The sequence below is a fragment of the Triticum aestivum genome, chromosome 3D, assembly GCF_018294505.1.
Source record: "Triticum aestivum cultivar Chinese Spring chromosome 3D, IWGSC CS RefSeq v2.1, whole genome shotgun sequence".
Classification (NCBI taxonomy): domain Eukaryota; kingdom Viridiplantae; phylum Streptophyta; class Magnoliopsida; order Poales; family Poaceae; genus Triticum; species Triticum aestivum.
The window spans coordinates 354,217,816-354,243,824 of record NC_057802.1 but is presented as its reverse complement, the minus strand read 5'-3'; positions in this window follow the sequence as shown (position 1 = coordinate 354,243,824).

The following is a 26,009-nucleotide window of genomic DNA, read 5'->3' as shown; positions in this document are numbered from 1 at the left end:
AATAAAGCCCAATAATGTCCAAAACAGAAGATAATATAGCATGGAGCAATCAAAAATTATAGATACGTTGGAGACGTATCAGCACTCAACTCGCGGATTCCCGAGGTGACATTGGGGTAATTTATGCATAGGGGTCGATGCACGTTCTTGTCTTTGTTTCTCCGGTAGAAATCTTGGGGCACTCTTTGAGGTTCTTTGTGTTGGATTGAGTATTATGAATCTGAATTTGCTTTGGTGTTATTTTAGTACAAACACTTGATAGATCGATCAGAAAGAATAACTAGTGTTATTTTAGTACGAACTCTTGATAGATCGATTGGAAAGAATAACTTGGTGTTATTTTAGTACGAACTCTTGGATAGATCGATCGGAAAGAATAGCTACAAACAATTTCTTCTTATGTTCTCCACTAGATAAGAACTTTGGAGTGATTCTTCATTGCACGTTGAGGGATGGTTATATGATCCAATTAGATTAGCATCATTGACATATTGCACTAGCAAAAGTACGGACCCTAGGCCTCATTTTCAAGCATTGAAATACCGTTTTTTATGCCCGTTTGCTATTTGCTACCTTTCTGTTTTATTTATTCAGATTATAAAAATATATTTCTACCATCATTACTACACTTTTATCACCATCTCTTCGCCAAACTAGTGCACCTATACAATTTGCCATTGTATTGGGTGTGTTGGGGACACAAGAGATTTCTTGTATTTGGTTTCAGGGTCGTTTGAGAGAGACCATCTTCATCCTACACCTCTCACGGATTGATAAACCTTAGGTCATCCACTTGAGGGAAAATTGCTACTATCCTACAAAACTCTGCGCTTGGAGGCCCAACACGTGTCTACAAGAATAAAGTTGCGTAGTAGACATTGATACGTCTCCAACGTATCTATAATTTTTTATTGTTCCATGCTATTATATTATCTGTTTTGGATGTTTAATGGGCTTTATTATACACTTTTATATTATTTTTGGGACTAACCTACTAACCAGAGGCCCAGTGCAAGTTGTTGTTTTTTTTGCCTATTTCAGTGTTTCGCGGTAAAGGAATATCAAACGGAGTCCAAATGGAATGAAACCTTCGCGAGGATCATTTTTGGAACAAACGCAATCCAGGAGACTTGGAGTGGACGTCAAGGAAGCAACAAGGAGGTCACGAGGTAGGGAGGTGCGCCCAGGGGGGTAGGTGTTGGGGTCAAAACCGGCGGATCTCGGGTAGGGGGTCCCGAACTGTGCGTCTAAGGTCGATGGTAACAGGAGACAGGGGACACGATGTTTACCCAGGTTCGGGCCCTCTCTATGGAGGTAATACCCTACTTCCTGCTTGATTGATCTTGATGAATATGAGTATTACAAGAGTTGATCTACCACGAGATCGTAATGGCTAAACCCTAAAAGCCTAGCATGTATGACTATGGTCATGAATATCTCCCTATCCGGACTAAGCTCTCCGGTTTATATAGACACTGGGGAGATCTAGGGTTACATAGAGTCGGTTACATAGAAAGGAATCTTCATAGTTGATCGCCAAGCTTGCCTTCCACGCCAAGGAGAGTCCTATCCGGACACAGGTATAGTCTTCAGCCTTCGTGTCTTCACAGCCCATCAGTCCAGCCCATGGATAACAGGCCGGACGCCCGAGGACCCCTTAGTCCAGGACTCCCTCAGTAGCCCCTGAACCTGGCTTCAATGACGAGGAGTTCGGCGCGCAGATTGTCTTCGGCATTGCAAGGCGGGTTCCCCTTCCCGAACTCCATGATAATCTTCAGACGCAATGACTGTATCCGGACCTGTAACACACACCACACACAACCGCAGAGAGAATATAATACGTCCACGAGTCCAATCCGCTGACAACTTTTTGCAACATGACATCACGTCTGCCCGGTCATAATTCCGAACCGTTTTTCCGCCGCTCATTGGCACGTCTTGTCGAAGCAGAGATCGTGTCACCTTATCGCGGGATTCTCATCAATAGGGGCATGGGTAACCCAACCGTACCATTTACATGGGCCTTGGGAATAGGCGAGTTTCGAGGCGAATGGGAGGCGTTTGATATTCACTGCCTTTATAAGGGGATAAGGATTCCCTTCTTCCCCCACGCCTTCTCTCTTTCTCCGCCCTTCCAATCTCGAGCTCCAACGCCCAAGTTCTCATCTCCTTTCCACTCGACCTAGCACTCCAACCATGTCCGGATCCGGAGGTCAGGGCAAGTGGATGGTCTCCTCCGTCAAGGAGAAGGACATCACTGAGCTTCGGGCGGCCACTTGGTGAAGGAAATCGCCCATCGCCTTCTAGCCCAGGGGCAAGTTGTCCCCATGCCGAAGCCCAATGAGAGGGTGGTATTCATCCCTCATTTCGTCCGCGGGCTAGGGTTTCCTCTCCACCCTTTCCTCCGCGGGCTGATGTACTATTACGGGATAGACTTCCATGATCTATCTCCGAACTCTTTCCTCAACATCTCGGCGTTCATCATCGTGTGTGAGGCCTTCCTCCGCATCCAACCCCACTTCAGACTGTGGCTCAAGGTATTCAACATGAAGCCGAAGGTGGTGGATGGCCAGCACGCGGAGTGCGGAGGAGCCATGGTGAGTAAGCTGTCCAATGTTTCCTGGCCGAAAGGCACTTTTGTGGACACTGTCATGGAATGGCAGAAACAATGGTTCTACATTACAGAACCCCGCAGCACAAACTGGGCCGCAGCTGCCGAATTCAACCCCGGTGCCCCAATGTGGCTCACCTCCTGGGTCGAAAAGAGCCCGAACTGGTGTTCACCCGATGAGCTGATAGCGCTGCAGACGCGCGTTCAAAACATGGTAGACAAGAATGTCAAACTTCTCGATGTAATCCAGGTGATGCTAGTTCGCCGGATTCTCCCGTGCCAAAGCCGAAGCCGTCCTCTATGGAAGTTCAATCCGAAGAAGCACCATACCCTAAAGAGGCTCTTTGAGACCACTCACGAGGTTGCCTAGAAGTTGCTCTTCAAGGGCAACGAGAAACCGCCACAGATTCAGACCGCGGGCACGACGTTAACCACCTCGCCAGCGAGGTATGTTATTTGTAATGTATCCCCTACTTGCTTGTTTCGAGGATGATGTCTGGGCTTTTATCATTGCTTCTTCAGGACTGGATGGAGAGGGCGAAGCGGATCCAGTGTCCGGCTCCGCTGCCTGAAGAACCGGTCATCCCGCGCCTAGCGAAGATGCTGGTGCCGGCACCCTATAAGGCGCCGGAGAAGAAGGCCAAGAAGAAGGCCAAGGAGAAGGCCAAGGGGCCAAAAGTGACCCCCGTAGCAAGGGCGCTTCAGACGCGACGTCCGAAGACGAAGAAACACCGTGTGGGATGTCGACAGCAGTCCGGAGCGACGCCCCCGCACTAAGCCCCAGGCCGCATCATAAGTACTATGACTCACATGTACCCGTATATCCGGCCTCTCCTCTTTATTGTTTTGACATGGTTAATTATGCTATTGTAGTCCGGCCCATGACAGCGTCCAGCGATCCTCTTCTAGAGGTTCGTTGGATCCGGCGGAAATGGCCAGCGCGTCACCGCCGACCGCTCATTCCCTCGAGGCCAAGGACGACGCCGAAGTGTTGTCCCGGAGGACCACTCTGAGCCAAGGAGGTGCCCAGGGCGCTGTCCAGGAGGCGCCGCAAGGCGAGACCTCCGCTGCCGGACACATGGGGGAGCAGATCCCCATGGAGACTGGCGAGGAAGGACGTATTCAGTTCGGCCCTCAGCTGAATACGATTCCGGAGACCCAAACGGCTCCGGAATCTGGCGAGCACCCTCCTTCGAAGGAGGGAGGTGCGCCACTTCCACCGGTGGCCCCTGTCCAACCAGGGGCACCGGATAACCTGATGGAGGCGCTACGAGGCGCCTCCATTGTGGACGAGCACCGTATTCTTATGGGTACGGTGATCGAGAAAGTTCAGTCCGCCAAGAGCATGCTAAACGAAGCCTGCAGCAACCTGTTGATAGGTTTTGAGGTAAGTCGCGTTGAAAGAGAACGACCCCATGCAGACAGTAGCCCCTGAGACACTGTCCGGTGTTCGGGAAGAAAGACCGGACAGAGGATCAATCCTTTGTTTGTAGGAGACTAACTTGATATATATATGAATAAGCAGGCGTCGCTATTGGCCGCGACCTCGCATACTGTCGAAGTCTCTGAACTGAAGCAGAGGCTGGAGCGAGCCGAGAACGAGCTCTGCGAGGTGAAGACTCAGCTCCAGGAGAAGCAAGGTGTGTAACGATTTGTTGTGTATTCGAAAAGAATAAGTGGTGTGTATTGACCGGAGTGTCCTAATATGTGTAGGAGCGGCGACTGAGGTCGAGGCCCTGAAAAAGTCCCTGGCTGAAGCCGAGGGGAAGGATGTCCAGCAGCAAGCCGCCCGTAAGAAGCTCAAGGCCCGGGTCAATGAGGTCCAGAAGGAGCTCCAGGACGTGGTGAAGAAGTGCGAGGCCTTGGAGCGCGATGCGTCGGTCCAAGAGACCGAACTTGCCAAGGCTCGTCAGAGCGCGGAGGCCGCACAGAATGAGGCCCAGGACGCCTTCCAAGAGATCCAGGAGGCCAAGAAGGTCGCGGCGGGTAAGGCATTTAACATGCAAAGCAAGTATGCGGAGAGGAAGTACCTTTTACTAACCCGGATTCGGAGTTGCCCAGTGGCTTTTGCGGATCTACCACACAGCGTGTCCGATGCGGCGGAGTTCTTCCGAGCCAAAGAAGGGAGCTCCATGGAGAAGTTGTTCTGGTCGCAGTACGCTGTGCCAGAACATCCGGTGCCCTTTACCGATCAGCTGAAACAGCTGGTCGAGCTGCACAGGGTGGCCGAACTGGCCATGAAGGATTTAATAATCGGGCTGTGGCCGGCCGAAGCAATACCCAGCAGTTATTTTGGCCTCGTGAAGCGGGCAATGGAGGCCTGTCCTCGGCTAGACATCGTCAAGCGATCAGCCTGCATCGAAGGTGCACGCATGGCCTTCGCCCGTTGCAAGATGTGGTGGGCGAAGATGGACGCCGTCGAGGTGACCAGGGGGCCGCCAGAGGGCAAGGAGCACCGCACACCCGATCGATATTTTGCGGATGTCCTAGAGGGGTCTCGTATTGCGGCAACGCAGTGTGGGCAGGACATTATTTTTGAATGAATACATTCGTGTTGTCTTTGCCTTGTATGATGAAAAACAAAGCCGGTTTGTAATATAATGTTGTTTATGTTTTAATTGTTTCCTCCTGTGCGGCAATTTTGTATGGAATCTGAGGGTTGGCCAGTCGTCGGCTTCTGCCCTCGCGTAGGTAGTACGGAGGTGTTCGGGATGGAATCTAAACAATCTTGATCCAATTATATGGTCCTTGAAGGAGTAGTTTAGTGCAACGAACCAGGCAATCAGACTATGTGGCTTAAACGCCCTCACTTAGCCATAGGAGTTTTAGAATAAAACATGGGCGCAGCCCTGGTATCCGGACCAGGGTGCTGTGAGTCGTCTGATCGGGAAGTACTGATCCTTCGCGTAATGCGGAAAAAAAATCTCCAGCGATTTGCAACCTCTCGAACAGCTGACCAGCTCTCGCCGCATCATGACAGTCATTTTCGGCTTTCTCTACTGAGGTGCTCATCTGGGTGAACCAGGGCACAATCATAGTAGTTCTCCCTTTACTACCCTAGCCGATGTAGCAGAACGTAGGGTAGCAAGCACAGGAGCCGGGCAACCCAACTATTGACCAAAGACATGATTCGGAGCCAATGCATATAATGCTAAATTCGGGGTGCCGAACTTATCTATAAGAAGTGTTCGGACTTTGTTGCCGTATTATGGGGTGGTGGGGAGCCCCTGGCAAATATGACACGTACCAAAGTGTACGGATGCTAGAAGAGAAGTAAATAAAGGAAAACAGAGAGAGAGCATGGGTAGTATCTGGGGCCCTTGAACTGGGGCCATGAACTGTTTCCATATAGTTGGATTAATGCGTCAAAGCGCATTGATACAAATAGTGCGCTAGGCCACCAGCTATTTAACATGCCACAATCAAAGGCGAGCTGCGTGTGGGTCCTGAAAACAGGTAGAGTAATCATTGAATTGACCTCTAGAGCTTCCCCTGTACGCCTGTGCTTCTTGCCATTCTGGTGTACTTATCCTTTGACAGGACCAATAATCAGGCCGTCGAAGGAGGCATGTATAAAAGAAACCTGAAAAAGGGGAAAAGAAAGTAGTGAAGTTATATGTGAGCCTGGGATCGATCTAGCCCAACTGTGGATCACAAGCTAGCTGTGCCTCCGTCGATGCCCATGGAATTTTGAGTGCGTAATTATGTACGCGTGGTACGAATGCCACTACCTCGTCGGAACTGGGACGGAGGCCGAATTGCTAATCGAGCTCCTGACGAGCCGAGCTGTCCTGTTGCAGTGTAGTCTGGACCCTCTTAATAGTGTCCAGGGGCTCGGCAGCCGGATTATGTTTCTACTCGAGAAGGCCGTTTTGTACCTCTGCTGCTAGGGCGGCGGTGTGCTCTTCTGTATGGAGGGAGCGTTCCGTGTTTCCATTGACTGTTATGATGCCGCGTGGACCGGGCATCTTGAGCTTGAGATAAGCATAGTGTGGCACCGCGTTGAATCTAGCGAACGCGGTTCGTCCGAGCAGTGCATGGTAGCCGCTGCGGAAGGGGACGATATCGAAGATTAGCTCTTCGCTTCAGAAGTTGTCCGGGGAACCGAAGACAACCTCCAGTGTGATTGAGCCCGTACAACGGGCCTCTACGCCTGGTATGACTCCTTTAAAGGTAGTCTTTGTGGGCTTGATCCGTGAGGGATTAATGCCCTTTTTGCGCACTGTATCCTGATAGAGTAGGTTGAGGCTGCTACCACCGTCCATTAGGACTCGTGTTAGGTGAAATCCGTCGATGATTAGGTTGAGGACCGGTGCGGCCGAAACGCCATGACGGATACTAGTTGGATGATCCCGATGATCAAAGGTGTTCGGGAATGACGACCATGGATTGAATTTTGGGGCGACTGGCTCTACCGCATAGACGTCCCAGAGTGCGCGCTTGCGCTCCCTTTTGGGAATGTGTGTAGCATATATCATGTTCGCCGTTTTGACTTGAGGGGGAAATTTCTTCTGCCCCCAGTGTTCTGCTGCCGGGGCTCTTCGTCATCGTCCTCACTTTGTGATCCCTTTTCCTTGTTCTCGGCGTTTAACTTGCCAGCCTGTTTAAAAACCCAACAATCTTTGTCGGTATGATTGGCTTGTTTGTTTGGGGTGCCATGTATCTGGCACAGACGGTCGAGTATGCGGTCCAAGCTGGATGGTCCCTCACTGTTCCTTTTATAGGGCTTCTTCCGCTGGCCGGACTTGGAGCCACTGAATCCGGCGTTAACTGTAGTGTCATCGGTGTTATCGCCATTGCTTCGGCGTTTGTGTCTGTTACGTCGGAGCTTGCCGTTGTTGTTCTTGACCTCAGAGGGGCCTGCCTCGCTGGCTGTGTTTTTGCTGCGAGCCAACTAACTATCCTCACCCGCGCAAAAGCGGGTCATGAGTGCCGTGAGGGCTGCCATAGATTTCGGCTTTTCTTGGCCGAGGTGGCAGGTTAGGTTTATCACGTGGTTAGGGCGTGGTTAGGTTTATCATGTCCAAATAGGTAGCCGTCGTCGTGTGTCAAGGCACGTCTTCGCGATCCGTAGATCGATCTTGTATGTCCTGCTCTACTGTCCAGGGTCTGCCGGAGGTCGTACGTGTGACCCCGAGTTGTTTGGTCTCTATTTTTACGGGGCGGTGGGGCAGGCTGCTGTTCGGCCTGAGTTGTCGTTCTATCCCGACCACGTGGTGGTCGGTCCGCCGCATTACGCGAGGGAGGTATGAGCTCTAGCACCTCCTCATCGAACTGAGGTAGCAGTCTGCATTTCGGGTAGCTCTTGGCTGGGCACTTGAGGCCGTATTCTTTGGCTGCCAGGACATCAGTCCACCTGTCAATGAGCAGGTCTTGGTCATCTTGGAGCTACTGCTGCTTCTTCTTCAGGCTTCTTGCAGTGGCTATTAGCTGGCGCTTGAAGCGCTCCTGCTCGAGGGGTGCCTCAGGCATGATGAAATCCTCGTTGCCGAGGCTATCCTCATCCTCGGAGGGTGGACGATAACTATTGTCCTCCGAGTCGTTGGGCAGGGCCTGTTCGTCAGGGCTGGCTTCCCTGTTTTCTTGTTCCTCCTGTTCGGATGTTGCTCCCACAGGGTCTTCATTGTTTTCGGCGTCATCCGGAGTATTATTTTCTCCAGTGCCAGTGTTGCCGTCTTTTGAGCGATGTGACTTAGAGCGGCGTTTAGGGCACCTGTGCTTCGACTGTGTCTCAGGAGGTATATTCTCAACTGGATTTTCTTTGTCATCGTCATTGAATTTTCTAGGTGTATCAACCATGTACACATCGTACGAAGAGGTGGTCATCCAACGTCCAGTGAATGGCGGGTCCTGGCCTTGCTCCTTGTCGGCATCGTCGTCCATACCGTCGATGTCTTCGGAGCCATAATCAAGCACGCCGGTTAAGTCTTCGATAATGGCTATGAAGTGGGTGGCGGGTGGGAAGCTAAATTCTCCATCCTCAGCCCCTAGTTCGAACCGGACATAGTTCGGTTGTGAGTCCTCCGCCAAGGACAGGTTCTTTAATGAGTTTAGCACATCGCCCAGGGGCGAGTGTTGGAAGATGTCTGCGGCGCTGAACTCGAAAATCGATAACCGATCAAGCTCGATGTCCGCATGCGTACGTTGTTCGGAATTTATAGCCGGAGACGAGTCCGAGGTTCCGGTAACGCAGGTATTGCATGAGGTTGAGTCTGTGTGCAGCTCCAATGCCGTAGACCCTGTGACCTCGAATGGCATGATTCGCTCCGGATCTAAGGCCAGAGCAGTAATGGGGACCATCTCCTGGATGTGGTCCAATAATAGATTTAAGTCATGTTCATCGGAGCGAGGGGGAGCGATCGCCGCGGTCTCAAATCCGTCAAAGATTAAGTCTCCACGGATGTCCGCGACGTAGTTCAAGCTTCCGAATCTGACCTGGTGGCCAGGGGCATAGCTATCGATCTGCTCCAGATGGCCAAGCGAGTTGGCCTGCAGTACGAAGCCGTCGAATATGAAGATCTGTCCGGGAAGGAAGGTTTCCCTTTGGACAGCATCACTATTGACGATTGAAGGGGCCATCGAACCTTTCGTCGACGGCACAGTGGAACTCTCAATGAAAGCACCAATGTCGGTGTCAAAACCGGCGGATCTCAGGTAGGGGGTCCCGAACTGTGCATCTAAGGTCGATGGTAACAGGAGACAGGGGACACGATGTTTACCCAGGTTCGGGCCCTCTCTATGGAGGTAATACCCTACTTCCTGCTTGATTGATCTTGATGAATATGAGTATTACAAGAGTTGATCTACCACGAGATCGTAATGGCTAAACCCTAAAAGCCTAGCCTGTATGACTATGGTCATGAATATCTCCCTATCCGGACTAAGCTCTCCAGTTTATATAGACACGGGGAGATCTAGGGTTACATAGAGTCGGTTACATAGAAAGGAATCTTCATAGTTGATCGCCAAGCTTGCCTTCCACGCCAAGGAGAGTCCTATCCGGACACAGGTATAGTCTTCGGCCTTCGTGTCTTCACAGCCCATCAGTCCGGCCCAGGGATAACAGGCCGGACGCCCGAGGACCCCTTAGTCCAGGACTCCCTCAGTAGGCGCGCCCCCACCCTCGTGGGCCCCTCGTGGCTCCACCGACCTACTAACTTCGCCTATATATACTCTTATACCCTGAATACATCCAGGAGCACCACGAAACACTTTTTCCACCGCCGCAACCTTCTGTACCCGTGAGATCCCATCTTGGGGCCTTTTCCGGCGCTCCGCCGGAGAGGGAATCGATCACGGAGGGCTTCTACATCAACACCATAGCCTCTCCGATGATGTGTGAGTAGTTTACCACAGACCTTCAGGTCCATAGTTATTAGCTAGATGGCTTCTTCTCTCTCTTTGGATCTCAATACAAAGTTCTCCTCGATTCTCTTGGAGATCTATTCGATGTAATACTTTTTGCGGTGTGTTTGTCGAGATCCAATGAATTGTGGGTATATTATCAAGATTATCTATGAACAATATTTGGTTCTTCTCTGAATTCTTATATGTATGATTTGATATCTTTGCAAGTCTCTTCAAATTATCAGTTTGGTTTGGCCTACTAGATTGATCTTTCTTGCAATGGGAGAAGTGCTTAGCTTTGGGTTCAATCTTGCGGTGTCCTTTCCCAGTGACAGCAGGGGCAGTAAGGCACGTATTGTATTGTTGCCATCGAGGATAAAAAGATGGGGTTTATATCATATTGCTTGAGTTTATCCCTCTACATCATGTCATCTTGCTTAATGTGTTACTCTGTTCTTATGAACTTAATACTCTAGATGCATGCTGGATAGCGGTCAACGTGTGGAGTAATAGTAGTAGATGCAGAATCGTTTCGGTCTACTTGTCACGGACGTGATGCCTATATACATGATCATGCATAGATATTCTCATAACTATGCGCTTTTCTATCAATTGCTCGACAGTAATTTGTTCACCCACCGTAGAATTTGCTATCTTGAGAGAAGCCACTAGTGAAACCTATGGCCCCCGGGTCTATCTTCCATCATATAAGTTTTCGATCTATTTTATTTTGCAATCTTTACTTTTCAATCTATACCATAGAAATACCAAAAATATTTATCTTATTATCTCTATCAGATCTCACTTTTGCAAGTGGCCTGAAGGGATTGACAACCCCTTTATCGCGTTGGTTGCAAGGTTCTTAATTGTTTGTGCAAGTACGAGGGATTTGCGTGTAGTCTCCTACTGGATTGATACCTTGGTTCTCAAAAACTGAGGGAAATACTTACGCTACTTTGCTGCATCACCCTTTCCTCTTCAAGGAAAAACCAACGCATGCTCAAGAGGTTGCAGACATCAAGTAGCTAATTATTCAAAATATAAACCACTAAAGCAAAAACTAATTGGACAAACGGAGGAGTCACATACCAAGCAACAATCCCCCGAAACAGTTTCGGAAATGGAGCTTCAAGCAAAGAGATCGAAATCCACAGTTTTGAGAGCAAGAACACGAGAGGGAGAGAGCAATGATGATTTTTTTCTGGAGGTAGGTGGTGATGTGGGATGAAGAGATAAGTGAGGGGCCCACGTGGGGACCACAACCCACCAGGGCGCGCATGGGGGTGATAACCCACAAGTATAGGGGATCGCAACAGTTTTCGAGGGTAGAGTATTCAACCCAAATTTATTGATTCGACACAAGGGGAGCCAAAGAATATTCTCAAGTATTAGCAGCTAAGTTGTCAATTCAACCACACCTGGATAACTTAATATCTGCAGAAAAGTATTTAGTAGCAAAGTAATATGGAAGTAACGGTAACAATAGCAAAAGTAATATTTTTGGGTTTTGTAGTGATTGTAACAGTAGCAACGGAAAAGTAAATAAGCGAAGAACAATATGTGAAAAGCTCGTAGGCATTGGATCGGTGATGGAGAATTATGCTGGATGCGGTTCATCATGTAACAGTCATAACATAGGGTGACACAGAACTTGCTCCAATTCATCAATGTAATGTAGGCATGTATTCCGAATATAGTCATACGTGCTTATGGAAAAGAACTTGCATGACATCTTTTGTCCTACCCTCTCGTGGCAGCGGGGTCCTAACGGAAACTAAGGGATATTAAGGCCTCCTTTTAATAGAGTACCGGACCAAAGCATTAACACATAGTGAATACATGAACTCCTCAAACTATGGTCATCACCGGGAGTGGTCCCGATTATTGTCACTTCGGGGTTGCCGGATCATAACACATAGTAGGTGACTATAGACTTGCAAGATAGGATCAAGAACTCACATATATTCATGAAAACATAATAGGTTCAGATCTGAAATCATGGCACTCGGGCCCTAGTGACAAGCATTAAGCATAGCAAAGTCATAGCAACATCAATCTCAGAACATAGTGGATACTAGGGATCAAACCCTAACAAAACTAACTCGATTACATGATAGATCTCATCCAACCCATCACCGTCCAGCAAGCCTACGATGGAATTACTCACGCACGGCGGTGAGCATCATGAAATTGGTGATGGAGGATGGTTGATGATGACGACGGCGACGGATTCCCCTCTCCGAAGCCCCGAACGGACTCCAGATCAGCCCTCCCGAGAGAGTTTAGGGCTTGGTGGCGGCTCCGTATCGTAAAACGCGATGAATTCTTCTCTCTGATTTTTTCTCCCCGAAAGTGAATATATGGAGTTGGAGTTGAGGTCGGTGGAGCGTCAGGGGGCCCACGAGGCAGGGGACGCGCCTAGGGGGGGCAGGCGCACCCCCACCCTCGTGGACAGGGTGTGGGCCCCCTGACGTGGATTCTTCTTCCAGTATTTTTAATATTTTCCAAAAATATGTTCCGTGGAGTTTCAGGTCATTCCGAGAACTTTTGTTTCTGCACATTGATGACCCACAAGTATAGGGGATCTATCGTAGTCCTTTTGATAAGTAAGAGTGTCGAACCCAACGAGGAGCACAAGGAAATGATAAGCGGTTTTCAGCAAGGTATTCTCTGCAAGCACTGAAATAATAGGTAACAGATAGTTTTGTGATAAGATATTTTGTAACGAGCAACAAGTAACAAAAGTAAATAAGGTGCAGCAAGGTGGCCCAATCCTTTTTGTAGCAAAGGACAAGCCTGGACGAACTCTTATATAAAGGAAAACGCTCCCGAGGACACATGGGAATTATCGTCAAGCTAGTTTTCATCACGCTCATATGATTCGCGTTCGGTACTTTGATGATATGTGGGTGGACCGGTGCTTGGGTGCCGCCCTTACTTGGACAAGCATCCCACTTATGATTAACCTCTATTGCAAGCATCCGCAACTACAACAAAAGTATTAAGGTAAACCTAACCATAGCATGAAACATATGGATCCAAATCAGCCCCTTACGAAGCAACGCATAAACTAGGGTTTAAGCTTCTGTCACTCTAGCAACCCATCATCTACTTATTACTTCCCAATGCCTTCCTCTAGGCCCAAATAATGGTGAAGTGTTATGTAGTCGACGTTCACATAACACCACTAGAGGATATACAACATACATCTCATCAAAATATCGAACGAATACCAAATTCACATGACTACTAATAGCAAGACTTCTCCCATATCCTCAGGAACAAACGTAACTACTCACAAAGCATATTCATGTTCATAATCAGAGGGGTATTAATATGCATAATGGATCTGAACATATGATCTTCCACCAAATAAACCAACTAGCATCAACTACAAGGAGTAATCAACACTACTAGCAACCTACAGGTACCAATCCCAGACTTGGAGACAAGAATTGGATACAAGAGATGAACTAGGGTTTGAGAGGAGATGGTGCTGGTGAAGATGTTGATGGAGAATGCCCTCTCCCAATGAGAGGAGTGTTGGTGATGACGATGGCGATGGTTTCCCCCTCCCGGAGGGAAGTGTCCCCGGCAGAACAGCTCTGCCGGAGCCCTAGATTGGTTCCGCCAAGGTTCCGCCTCGTGGCAGCGGAGTCTCGTCCCGAAAGCTTGCTTATGATTTTTCTTCGGACGAAAGACCTATTATAGCAGAAGATGGCCAACGGTGGGCCAACAGGGGGGACCCACGAGGCAGGGGACGCGCCCAGGGGTAGGGCGCGCCCCCACCCTCGTGGCCAGGTGGAGCCCCCCCTGATGTATTTCTTCTGCTCAATATTTATTATTATTTCCAAAAATAACTTTCGTGGAGTTTCAGGACTTTTGGTGTTGTGCAGAATAGGTCTCTAATATTTGCTCCTTTTCCAGCCCAGAATTCCAGCTGCCGGTATTCTCCCTCCTTATGTAAACCTTGTAAAATAAGAGAGAATAGGCATAAGTATTGTGACATAATGTGTAATAACATCCCATAATGCAATAAATATTGATATAAAAGCATGATGCAAAATGGACGTATCAACTCCCCCAAGCTTAGACCTCGCTTGTCCTCAAGCGAAAGCCGATAACGATAAATATGTCCACATGTTTAGAGGTAGAGGTGTCGATAAAATAAAATACAGACATGAGGGCATCATGATTATTCTCATAACAGCAACATATATAGATATTGTCATATGATTTCTTATGCTCAAGTAATAATCTATTCACAATGCAAAGTATGAATCAGAAACTTTATTGAGAACCAACAAACTATAATCTCAGTCATTGAAGCAATTGCAATTTATCATAACATCAGAAAGAGTCTATGTCAGAGCTATCTAGCAAGTCCACATACTCAACTATCATTTAGTCTTTCATAATTGCTAACACTCACGCAATACTTGTGGTTACGGAGTTTTAGTCGGACACAGAGAAAGATAGGGGCTTATAGTTTCGCCTGCCAACCTTTTACCTCAAGGGTAATGTCAACAATAATAGTTCATGCTAACCTACATCCAATTAGATATATCTATCAGGATCTTTCCAACACATTGTGCTTGCCAAAGGATAAAATGTAAAAAGGAAAGGTGAAGATTACCATGACTCTTGCATAAGGTAGAAAATAATAATAAAAGATAGGCCCTTCGCAGAGGGAAGCAGAGGTTGCCATGCGCTTTCAAGGTTGGATGCACAAAATCTTAATGCGAAAGAACGTCACTTTATATTGCCACTTGTGATATGAACCTTTATTATGCAATCCGTCGCTTTTATTTCTTCCACATCACAAGATCGTATAAAGCTTATTTCCTCCACACCAATCAATCATACATATTTAGAGAGCAATTTTTATTGCTTGCACCGATGACAACTTACTTGAAGGATCTTACTCAATCCATAGGTAGATATGGTGGACTCTCATGCAAAACTAGTTTAAGGGTTTTTGGAAGCACAAGTAGTATCTCTACTTGGTGCAAAGAATTTGGCTAGCATGAGGGGGAAAGGCAAGCTCAACATGTTGGATGATCCATGACAATATACTTTATCTCAGATATAAGAAAACATAACCCATTACGTTGTCTTCCTTGTCCAACATCAACTCTTTAGCATGTCATATTTTAATGAGTGCTCCCAATCATAAAAGATGTCCAAGATAGTATATTTATATGTGAAACCTCTCTTTCTTTATTACTTCCTATTAATTGCAACGATGACCAAAGCTATGTTTGTCAACTCTCAACAACTTTTAATCATCATACTCTTTCTATGTGAAGTCTTTACTCTCAATAAGATCAATATGATCTCTTTATTTCTTTTTATTCTTTTCTCTTTTATTTTATTCACTCAAGATCATAGCAAGATAATCAAGCCCTTGACTCAACACTAATCTTTATTATATATAGCTCACAAACTCGATTACATAGAGAGATCATAAAGCAAAACTCAAAACTAGATCATACCAAAACTTTTATTCTACTAGATCAAGATATTACTAAAAGGATCGAACCAAGAAAAACGGTAAAGATAGGAGTGTGATGGTGATACGATACCGGGGCATCTCCCCCAAGCTTGGCAGTTGCCAAGGGGAGTGCCTATACCCATGTGATTATGTCTCCTTTGCTGGTGAAGAAGGTGGAGTTGTTGATGACGGGTAATCGCACATCGAGCATAAGAGATCCTCCTACTTGCGGATAATGCCCTTGAGTGCGACAATATGCCCCTTCAACAAAATATTTTCACGGGTGAGATACTTGTTTTGAATATGAGCTAACCCAATCATCTTGAAAGCTTCGATCTCAGTTGGGGTAAGAAGATTGTGATCAAGTTGAAGGTTGTCTTTAGGAGCTTGGTCCTCTGTGGCCTTCTTGATTCCTTCATCCTTGTTGATCTCCATGGGTTCTTCCCTCTTCAGCTCTGTCTTCATTATCCAAGCATTGTTGTCACCATTGTTGGAGGAGGGGGACGACATGATGCCTGGCCTTGACAACCCTGATAGAAAACAGCTCGAAAGAAGAACAGAGGACAATTGCGTGATACAGGAGTCAAAACCATTGGGAGATTATATAATGAATTTTTACCGACCAAAATACGTATCGTGCAAGAAAACGGAGTTCGGAGAGTATACGAGGTGCCCACGAGGTAGGGGGCATGACCAATAGGGCGCGCCCTCCACCCTCGTGGAGGCCTCGTGTCCTTCCCGGACTGCTTCTTATTTTTCTATTTTTCTAAATATTCCAAAACGGAGAAATATTGCCATAAAAACGGTTTTGGAGTCGGTTTACTTACCGTACCACATACCTATTCCTTTTCGGAGTCTGAAACATTCCGGAAAGTGTCCCTTATGTACTCCTCCGGGGTTACGGTTTCAATAAAATTGGTTTCAACATTTATGGGATTACCTGAGATATAATGTTTGATTCTTTGACCGTTCACCACCTTCAGATTTGTGCCTTCGAAGTTGTTGATTTTTATGGCACCGGAACGATAGACCTCCTCGATAACGTAAGGGCCTTCCCATTTAGAGAGAAGTTTTCCTGCAAAAAAATCTTAAACGAGAGTTGTATAGCAATACATAATCACCTACATTAAACTCACGCTTTTGTATCCTTTTGTCATGCCATCTTTTAACTTTTTCTTTAAACAACTTGGCATTTTCATAGGCTTGGGTTCTCCATTCATCAAGTGAGCTAATGTCAAATAACCTCTTCTCACCGACAAGTTTGAAATCATAATTGAGCTCTTTAATAGCCCAATAAACCTTATGTTCTAGTTCGAGAGGTAAGTGACATGCTTTACCATAAACCATTTTATACGGAGACATACCCATAGGATTTTTATATGCAGTTCTATAGGCCCATAATGCATCATCAAGTTTCTTGGACCAATTCTTTCTAGATCTATTGACAGTCTTTTGCAAAATTAATTTGAGCTCTCTATTACTCAATTCTACTTGACCACTAGACTGTGGGTGATAAGGAGATGCAATTCTATGATTAACATCATACTTAGCAAGCATTTTACGGAAAGCACCATGAATAAAATGTGAACCACCATCAGTCATTAAATATCTAGGGACTCCAAACCTAGGAAAAATAACTTCTTTAAGCATTTTAATAGAAGTGTTATGATCAGCACTACTAGTTGGAATAGCTTCTACCCACTTAGTAACGTAATCAACAGCAACTAAAATATGTGTGTATCCATTAGAGGCAGGAAAAGGTCCCATATAATCAAAGCCCCAAACATCAAATGGTTCAATAACAAGTGAATAATTCATAGGCATTTCTTGACGTCTACTAATATTACCAATTCTTTGACATTCATCACAAGATAAGACAAACTTACGGGCATCCTTGAAGAGAGTAGGCCAATAAAAACCGGATTGCAATACCTTATGTGCAGTTCTATCTCTAGCGTGGTGTCCTCCATAAGCCTCGGAGTGACACTTGCGTAGGATCTGTTCCTGTTCATGCTCAGGTACACAACGTCTAATAACACCATCTACTCCTTCTTTATAAAGATGTGGGTCACCCCAAAAGTAATGTCTCAAATCATAGAAAAACTTTTTCTTTTGCTGGTATGTGAAACTAGGTGGTATGAATTTAGCAACGATGTAATTAGCATAATCAGCATACCATGGAGTAGTACGAGAAGCATTTATGACATTTAATTGCTCATCAGGAAAGCTATCATCAATAGGTAGTGGGTCATCAAGAACATTTTCTAACCTAGACAAGTTGTCTGCAACGGGGTTCTCAGCTCCTTTTCTATCAACAATATGCTAATCAAATTCTTGTAGTAAGAGAACCCATCTAATAAGTCTAGGTTTAGCATCTTTCTTTTCCATAAGATATTTAATAGCAGCATGATCAGTGTGAATAGTTACTTTAGAATCAACAATATAAGGCCTGAACTTATCACAAGCAAATACAACTGCTAGGAATTCTTTTACAGTAGTATCATAATTTCTTTGAGCATTGTCTAGAGTTTTACTAGAATATTGGATAACATTTAATTTCTTATCAACTCTTTGCCCTAGAACAGCACCTACAGCATAATCTAGCATCACACATAATTTCAAAGGGTAAATTCCAATCAGGTGGCTGAACAATAGGTGCAGAGATCAATGCTTTCTTAAGTATTTCAAATGCTTCTACACAATCATCATAAAAAACAAATGGTATATCTTTTTGTAATAAATTAGTCAGGGGCCGAGAAATTTTCGAGAAGTCCTTAATGAACCTCCTATAAAAACCGGCGTGGCCAAGGAAACTTCTTATACCTTTGATGTCCTTGGGACATGGCATATTTTCAATAGCATCAACCTTAGCTTTATCAACCTCAATACCTCTTTCAGAAACTTTATGCCCCAAGACAATACCTTCATTAACCATAAAGTGGCACTTTTCCCAATTCAAGACAAGATTAGTTTCTTCACATCTCTGCAAAACTCGATCAAGGTTGCTCAAGCAATCATCAAAAGAGGATCCATAAACGGAGAAATCGTCCATGAAAACCTCACAAATCTTTTCACAAAAGTCAGAGAATATAGCCATCATGCATCTTTGAAAGGTAGCAGGTGCATTACATAAACCAAAAGGCATACGTCTATAAGCAAAAGTACCAAAAGGGCAAGTAAAAGTAGTCTTTGATTGATCATTGGCTGACACAGGTATTTGAGAGAAACCAGAATAACCATCTAGAAAGCAAAAGTGTGTATGTTTGGATAATCTTTCTAGCATTTGATCGATAAAAGGTAAGGGGTAATGATCTTTTTTAGTAGCCTTATTTAATTTGCGGAAATCAATTACCATCCTATAACCTGTAATAATTTTTTGCGGGATCAACTCATCTTTATCATTAGGAACGACGGTAATACCTCCCTTCTTAGGGACACAATGGACAGGACTTACCCACTGACTATCAGCAACGGGATAAATTATACCTGCCTCAAGGAGCTTTAGTATTTCTTTTCTTACCACTTCCTTCATCTTAGGATTCAGCCGTCGTTGATGATCACGAACTGGTTTGGCATCTTCCTCCAAATTTATTTTATGTTGACATAGAGTGGGACTGATGCCCTTAAGATCATCAAGAGTATATCCAATAGCAGCACGGTGCTTCTTCAGAGTTTTCAACAATCTCTCTTCTTCATGCTCTGAAAGGTTAGCACTAATAATAACAGGATATATCTTTTTCTCATCAAGATAAGCATATTTAAGAGTATCAGGTAACGGTTTGAGCTCAAACATGGGATCACCCTTGGGTGGAGGAGGATCCCCTAGGATTTCAATAGGCAAATTGTGTTTTAGGATAGGTTCCCGTTTAAAGAATACTTCATCTATTTCCTTCTTTCATTCATAAACATATCATTTTCATGGTCTAGCAAATATTGTTCTAAAGGGTCACTAGGAGGTACGACAATAGAAGCAAGACCAATAACTTCATCCTTACTAGGCAATTCCTCTTCACGGTGCTGTCTACTAAATTTAGAGAAATTAAACTCATGAGACATATCACCCAAACCAATAGTAACGACATCCTTTTTGCAGTCTATCTTAGCATTAACAGTGTTCAAGAAGGGTCTACCAAATATAATGGGACAAAAGTATCTTGTGGGGAGCCAAGAACAAGAAAATCAGCAGGATATTTAGTTTTCCCACACAAGACTTCAACATCTCTAACAATTCCCATTGGTGAAATAGTATCTCTATTGGCAAGTTTAATTGTGACATCAATACCTTCTAACTCAGCAGGTGCAATATCATGCTTAATTTCTTTGTATAAGTCAATAGGTATAGCACTAGCACTGGCACCCATATCACATAAGCCATGATAACAATGATCTCCTATTTTAACAGAAATAACAGGCATGCCTACCACAGGTCTATGTTTATCTTTAGCACAAGGTTTGGAAATTCTAGCAGTTTCATCACAGAAGTAAATAACATGCCCATCAATATTATCAGACAAGAGATCTTTAACAATAGCAATATTAGGTTCAACTTTGATTTGCTCAGGAGGTGTATAAGTTCTAATATTGCTTTTACGGACCACAGTTGAAGCTTTAGCATGATCCTTTATTCTAACAGGGAAAGGTGGTTTCTCAACATAAGAAGTAGGAACAATAGGATCATTATAAGTGATAGTCTTTTCTTCAACTTTAATAGGTGCAGCTACTTTTACTTCTATGGGAGGATGATATTTAAACCACTTCTCCTTAGGGAGGTCAACATAAGCAGCAAAAGATTCACAGAAAGAAGCTACTATCTCAAAGTCAAGTCCATATTTAGTGCTAAACTTACGGAAAACATCGGTATCCATAAAAGATTTAACACAATCAAACTTAGGTGTCATACCTAACTCCTTACCTTCATCGAGATACCAATCTTCAGAGTTGCATTTAATTCTATCCAATAAATCCCATTTGAATTCAATAGTCTTCATCATAAAAGAGCCAGCACAAGAAGTATCGAGCATGGTGCGATTGTTATCAGAAAGTCGAGCATAAAAACTTTGAATAATTATTTCTCTTGGAAGCTCATGATTGGGGCATGAATATAACATTGATTTAAGCCTCCCCCAAGCTTGAGCGATGCTTTCTCCTTCGCGGGGCCAAAAATTATATATATAATTGCGATCACGATGAACAAGATGCATAGGATAAAATTTCTGGTGAAATTCCAATTTCAATCGTTTGTAGTTCCATGACCTCGTATCATCACATAGCCTATACCATGTCAATGCATCTCCCTTCAAAGATAAAGGGAAGACCTTCTTCTTAACAAAATTACCGGGTATACCTGCAAGCTTAAATAATCCACAAACTTCATCCACATATATTAGGTGCTCATCAGGATGCTTTATTCCATCTCCTGCAAAAGGATTAGCTAGCAGTTTTTCTAACATGCCCGAAGGAATTTCAAAGTGGACATCTTCATTTTCATTTTCAGTAGGTTCAGTAGGTTGAGGAGCAAGTCTTTGCTCTACTGGTCGGGGTGAAGATACCCCGAACAAGCCCCTCAGAGGATTACTTTCCATAGTAACAAGTGACAGTAAATTTCAGCACACTATATAAATTTTTCCTTACCAAATTCCACCTACCAAAGGCGCTTCACTCCCCGGCAACGGCGCCAGAAAAGAGTCTTGATGACCCACAAGTATAGGGGATCTATCGTAGTCCTTTCGATAAGTAAGAGTGTCGAACCCAATGAGGAGCAGAAGGAAATGATAAGCGGTTTTCAGCAAGGTATTCTCTCCAAGCACTGAAATAATAGGTAACAGATAGTTTTGTGATAAGATAATTTGTAACGAGCAACAAGTAACAAAAGTAAATAAGGTGCAGCAAGGTGGCCTAATCCTTTTTAAGCAAAGTACAAGCCTGGACAAACTCTTATATAAAGGAAAACGCTCCTGAGGACACATGGGAATTATTGTCAAGCTAGTTTTCATCACGCTCATATGATTCGCGTTCGGTACTTTGATAATTTGATATGTGGGTGGACCGGTGCTTGGGTGCTGCCCTTACTTGGACAAGCATCCCACTTATGATTAACCTCTATTGCAAGCATCCGCAACTACAACAAAAGTATTAAGGTGAACCTAACCATAGCATGAAACATATGGATCCAAATCAGCCCCTTACAAAGCAACACATAAACTAGGGTTTAAGCTTCTGTCACTCTAGCAACCCATCATCTACTTATTACTTCCCAATGCCTTCCTCTAGGCCCAAATAATGGTGAAGTGTTATGTAGTCGACGTTCACATAACACCACTAGAGGATAGACAACATACATCTCATCAAAATATCGAACAAATACCAAATTCACATGACTACTAATAGCAAGACTTCTCCCATGTCCTCAGGAACAAACGTAACTACTCACAAAGCATATTCATGTTCATAATCAGAGGGGTATTAATATGCATAATGGATCTGAACATATGATCTTCCACCAAATAAACCAACTAGCATCAACTACAAGGAGTAATCAACACTACTAGCAACCTACAGGTACCAATCCCAGACTTGGAGACAAGAATTGGATACAAGAGATGAACTAGGGTTTGAGAGGAGATGGTGCTGGTGAAGATGTTGATGGAGAATGCCCTCTCCCGATGAGAGGAGCGTTGGTGATGACGATGGCGATGATTTCCCCCTCCCGGAGGGAAGTGTCCTCGGCAGAACAGCTCTGTCGGAGCCCTAGATTGGTTCCGCCAAGGTTCCGCCTCGTGGCGGCGGAGTCTCGTCCTGAAAGCTTGCTTATGATTTTTCTTCGGACGAAAGACTTCATATAGTAGAAGATGGCCACCGGAGGGCCAACAGGGGGCCCACGAGGCAGGTGGGCACGCCCAGGGGGTAGGGCGCGCCCCCCACCCTCGTGGCCAGGTGGAGGCCCCCCTGATGTATTTCTTCTGCTCAATATTTATTATTATTTCCAAAAATAACTTTCGTGGAGTTTCAGGACTTTTGGAGTTGTGCAGAATAGGTCTCTAATATTTGCTCCTTTTCCAGCCCAGAATTCCAGCTGCCGGCATTCTCCCTCCTTATGTAAACCTTGTAAAATAAGAGAGAATAGGCATAAGTATTGTGACATAATGTGTAATAACATCCCATAATGCAATAAATATCGATATAAAAGCATGATGCAAAACGGACGTATCACACATAAATAACACCATGGAAAGTCTGCTGAAAACAGCGTCAGTCCGGGTTAGTTCCATTCAAATCATGCAAGTTAGAGTCCAAAACAAGGGCAAAAGTGTTTGGAAAAGTAGATACGACGGAGACGTATCAGGGGGTCCTGGCGCGCCCAGGTGGGTTATGCCGTGTACCTCCCTCTAATATTATTTGCACAAAAAATCTTAAATATTCAGAAAAAATCGTGTTAAAATTTCAGAGCATTCTAAGAACTTTTATTTTTGGATCATTTTTTATTGCACGGGGAAATCAGAAAATAGACAAAACATGGCATTTTATTTTATTTAACTAATAAAAACAGAAAACAAAAGGTTGGGACAGAACGTAGTGCTCACTAAATTCATCAACCTCATACCTCTAAAAAATGATCCATTAATAAGGTTGATCAAGTCTGATTAACAACCACTTTCGATTAGCATGAAACCGAAGAACTTCCGTAAATCACTAAGTTACCTCAACAGGGATTTGAATATCCCCAACAATAAGCATTTCATATTTCTTTTTGACAGTAGGTAGAGGTAGTTGAAAACTTCCAATAGTGATTGTCGGAGATTTTTCAATAACATTAATACCATTTACTTGGAATTGTTTCTTCGGGAAGTGCACCGTATGCTCATTACCATTGATATGAAAAGTGACCTTGCTTTTATTGCAATCAATAACAGCCCCTGCAGTATTCAAGAAGGGTCTACCTAGGATAATCGACATGTTGTCGTCCTCGGGCATCTCAAGTATAACAAAGTCAATCAAATAGTAACATTAGCAACAACAACGGGCACATCCTCACAAATACCGATAGGTATGGTAGTTGATTTTTTAGCCATTTGGAAAGATATTTCAGTAGGTGTGAGTTTATTCAAATCAAGTCTTTTATATAAAGAGAAAGGCATAACACTAACACCAGCTCCCAAATCACACAAAGCAGTTTTCACATAGTTTCTTTTGATCGAGCAAGGTATAGCTGGTATTCCCGGATCTCTGAGTTTTTTAGGTACTCCGTCTTTAAAAGTATAATTAGCAAGCATAGTGGAGATTTCAGCTTCCGGTATTTTTCTCTTATTGGTGATGATGTATTTCATGTACTTTGCATAAGGAGGCATTTTAAGGATATCAGTCAAGCGGGTACGCAAAAAGACTGGCCTTGGCATTTCAGCAAAGCGCTTCATCATCTTTCTTTTTAGTTGACTTAGGTGGAAAGGGCATAGGTTTTTGAACCCATGGTTCTCTTTCCTTACCATGTTTTCTAGCAACAAAGTCTCTTTTATCATATCTTTTATTTTTGGGTTGTGGGTTATCAAGATCAACTGCAGGTTCTATCTCAACATCATTGTATGGTTCTTTATTATTTGTTTGAGTGTCTTCATGAACCTTATCATTATATTTTTCATTATCAGAAGGTGAGTGTTCATTACCAGATTGAGTTTCAGCATTAGAGATAGAAACTTCATTGTCATTATCAAGAGGTTTTTCTACTTCAGGTTCACTAGAGGCATGCAAAGTCCTATCATTTTTCTTCTTCTTTTTCTTTTTAGAAGGACTACGTGCATCAGTGTTAACTCTTTGAGAATCTTGTTCAATTCTTTTTGGGTGTCCCTCAGGATAAAGTGGTTCCTGAGTCATCCTACCTCCTCTAGTCATTACTCTAACAACATGATCATTGATATTATTATTCATTTCATTAAGCAATTCTCTTTGAGATTTAGCAACTTGTTCTAACTGAGTTTGAACCATAGAAGCATGCTTCCATACACCTCTAACATCATTTGAGATTCTAAATAACAAGTCACTCAAGCAAGCAATCATATCAGAATTGTATTTCAATTGTTTCATAACATTTGCATTGAAGTAATCTTGCTTTCTAATATAATTTTCAAACTCATAAAGGCATTGGCTAGGGTGCATATTGCAAGGATTATCATTATCATTGAATTTCATTAGAGAATTTACCTCTACCACCTTAGGTGGTGGTGGTGTATCAAGCCTATGTATTTCTTCAATAGGAGGTAAACTTTTGACATCCTCAGCTTTAATACCTTTTTCCTTCATAGATTTCTTTGCCTCTTGCATATCTTCAGGACTGAGATATAAAATACCCTCTTCTTCGGAGTGGGTTTAAGCGGTGGTTCAGGAAGAGTCCAATAATCATAATTTTTCAATATGTTATTCAATAATTCTTCAGCTTGCCCAATAGTTCGTTCTCTGTAAACACAACCAGCACAACTATCTAGGAAGTCCCTAGAAGCATCGGTTAGTCCATTATAGAAGATATCAAGTATTTCATTTTTCTTAAGAGGATGATCAGGCAAAGCATTAAGCAATTGGAGAAGCCTCCCCCAAGCTTGTGGGAGTCTCTCTTCTTCAATTTGCGTAAAGTTAAATATTTCCTCTAAGGCAGCTTGTTTCATATGAGCAGGAAAATATTTTTTAGAGAAGTAATAAATCATATCCTGGAGACTACGCACACAACGAGGAGCAAGAGTATAGTACCAAGCTTTAGCATCACCCTTTAATGAGAACGGAAATAATTTGAGAATATAGTAATAGCGAATTTTCTCATCATGAGCAAAAAGGGTGGCTATGTCATTCAACTTACTAAGATGTGCTAGAGCAGTTTCAGTTTCATAACCATGGAAAGGATCAGATTCAACCAACGTAATCAACTCTGGGTCGACAGAGAATTCATAATCCTTATCATCAATAAAGATAGGTGAAGTAGCAAACTTAGGATCATATTTCATTTTAGCATTCAGAGATTTTTCTTTATACTTGCATAATAATTTCTCTAGATCATCTCTATCCTTACAAGCAAGAATATCTCTAGTTGCCTCCTCACCCATAACATGACCTTCCGGTACCTTTGGCAATTCATATCTAGGAGGGATAGTTCTAGTAGGTGTTTCAAGATTTTCAGTTTCAAGCTCATCATCAGTTTCAACAATATCATGCTGTGTTACTCTAGCAATTTCGCTGGTGCGCGTCGGTCCTAAACAAACGGTTTTAAACCCCTTTCCGCGACGACATTTGGAACCGTCGCCAAGTGAGTGTGGGTGATAGGGGGATCCTTCCCACACGACCCAGAAACCATCGAGGATATGCCCTCTTGGTACACACGCTCGGCAAAATGAGGTCGTGTGCGACCGGCGAGCGCTCAAATACGAAAATACGTACAGTAGAGCTAAAAAAATACAATTATATGGCGAAATTGTTTCCGATCGCAAGTACATCCCACACAGTCAGTCCCCGCTAAACGTTTCCGTTCGTATGTACATCCCACATAGTCGCTCCAAGGAAAATGTTTCCGTTCACAGGTAC